The sequence below is a fragment of the Eucalyptus grandis genome, chromosome 11 (genome assembly GCF_016545825.1).
Source record: "Eucalyptus grandis isolate ANBG69807.140 chromosome 11, ASM1654582v1, whole genome shotgun sequence".
Taxonomy (NCBI): domain Eukaryota; kingdom Viridiplantae; phylum Streptophyta; class Magnoliopsida; order Myrtales; family Myrtaceae; genus Eucalyptus; species Eucalyptus grandis.
This window is the reverse complement of record NC_052622.1, coordinates 5,613,723-5,615,997: the sequence shown is the minus strand read 5'-3', so window position 1 is coordinate 5,615,997 and position 2,275 is coordinate 5,613,723. Positions and strand designations below refer to the sequence as shown.

The following is a 2,275-nucleotide window of genomic DNA, read 5'->3' as shown; positions in this document are numbered from 1 at the left end:
AAATTTGTTTTTTCGATTTTTTAAATTGAAGGAGACAAGGTTTTGCACCAACTCTGACTTTGACTAGAACGGGGCTATATAAACACAAACCATGCCAAAATTTAATTGATGATATAACCTAAGAACATAAACATACTATGCTAAAATTTAATTGATGACACAGCACCTAAATTAAATATGCTGGAATTAAATCGACAATTCGAGTCTGGAAAGTAGAATTATGATGCAAGAAAGTAAAGATACTAAAAGATAGTAAATTTGTTTGATTTGTGTGAGGGGTCTCCGAAGAGTATGATATGGCTATTTAAAGCCTACAATGGATGGTTATTGATGAAGGTTACAAAGGGAAATCAAAAACAGATGTTACAAACAGTTACCAAATGGAGGTTACAAATGGATATTGAAAAAGATATAACTTCATAGTGGTTATGATAAGTTACAACAATCCTAAAATAGCGGCAAAATAACCAACCTACAGTTATCCTCTTATTGATTGCTTGCTTTTGATATCGATGACTTTGTCGGTCAACTTCAAGGTTCTAATTGATAACTTCATATTTTGTGTCGCTAATGGCTTTATTGATGAGCTGCCAATTCTCTTCAAGTTACCCATGATTCTACTCCTAAATGACCAAACTCTGCTCTTGTCAATTAGGTCTATCATAACACCTCCCCGAAGAATATAAGCCGTATAGACGCATGGATTTGTGACATCCTTACCTCGACGGCAGCTCCTCAGACCAAGACCCTGTTCGCAGGCACTCTATGGCAGATATGGAAATCAAGAAATGCCCTGGTTTTCCAAAACCGTCGACCAAACCCCACGCAGGCCCTTGAAGATGCAACCTCCATGATGCTCCCGTATAAGAACCCGAAAACAACTATTACCCACCCAGATCTGGTGAACAGAAAAACCAACAAACCCCGAACCTGTAAAATCAACGTGGATAGCGCCTGGTCTTCCTCCACGACGCTAGGTTCGGTTGCGGGCATTGTCCGAAACAGCGGCGGCCTCCTCATCGACGGATTCACGAAGTCCATCTGTGCGACCTCAGCTCCCGTCGCCGAAACCCTAGCGGTGAGGGAAGCTTTACTCTGGCTTAGCACTTGTACTGGGACAGCAGGGAAAGCGTCGCACGAAGGGGAAAGCACTTGCAAACTGAACAGGAGTTCCACATCTCCTCAAATAACTTAGAAGCAGTGCAAAGTATTCTGGGCCAAACTAAAAGCCCATGGACTGCCAGACCCATCATCGACGATTGAAAGCTTCTCCTTAAGCAGATGCCTCACGCCAAATTGGCCCATGAGTCCAGAGACAGCAATCGAGCAGCAGATTGGGTCGCAAAGGCGCACCAAGCAGAAGAACTCCCTCTCGACTGGATCACCTACCCTCCTCGCTCTCTTATGTTAATTTTATGTGTTGATGTTGAGACTTTGTGCTTTTTGGAAGTCGATTAAGTAATGAAAGCTACATTTCCGACCAAAAAAAAATTAGGTCTATCATATGTTGATAATAATCAAAAGTTGGTTAATTTTTGGTGCAAACACATATAAACATGAAGTGTCTTTTATTGGGTTTGGTCAGCCTATGCTTTTGACATTTGAAGAGATTTTTCCAGACTATGTTCTTTGACATTTGTATGCCTCAAATTTTGACAATCTTGCAAAGAGAAATCTAGAACATCTTGAAAATGGTTCAACTGACTTTGTCAGAGAGCATCCAGAGAGAGATAAAAAAAAAAACTTGTGCATGTCAGGGCAAGTGGAAGATCCTTACGATTTTCAGCGCGATTACCGTTTGATGTTATTCATGAATCTATAAACTGAAGACTTGTCACTAAAAGATGAATTGAGGCCATTGGATGTCAATTATTGTGTCTTGTTGCGAAATTCACCGTGGAGTACTGCGAGAATGATCATACCTAGTTCTGTCCAGCATTAGTTGGTTGCGCATCGCATGATTCGTAATGAGTTTTGGTCTCCTTTATGCTTGATTGTGCCATTAGTTGATAGGGGGCATGCATACTTATTCGTGTTTACTTGTCAAAACGCCTTTAGTGTTTAATAAGGGTTGCATGTGTTTAATATCTAATAATGGGGGAACCAGTCCTCGAGGAGAGCGTTCAGCTCGATTTCTCAGATTTTGGAACCCGGTTGGTTTGGGCTTGATGGCGCCGAGTCACGATTGGTTCGCATTTGATGGGGAGCAGTCCGAACCCATTTACATGTATGCATTAGTTTCATGATTTGTTGTATTTCATCTTGGTTAGTTTCT

At 41.1% G+C, this 2,275-nt stretch overlaps 1 long non-coding RNA gene across 1 annotated transcript; it reads right to left on the bottom strand.

Moving 5' to 3' along the window:
* Positions 1–224: 224 nt before the first annotated feature.
* LOC120289519 lies at positions 225–1,142 on the bottom strand. The gene is made up of 2 exons (XR_005547556.1): positions 721–1,142; positions 225–623 (listed from the first exon to the last, which is right to left on the bottom strand). It is a non-coding gene; the product is annotated as an uncharacterized LOC120289519 (long non-coding RNA).
* Between the last annotated feature and the right edge of the window lie 1,133 nt (positions 1,143–2,275).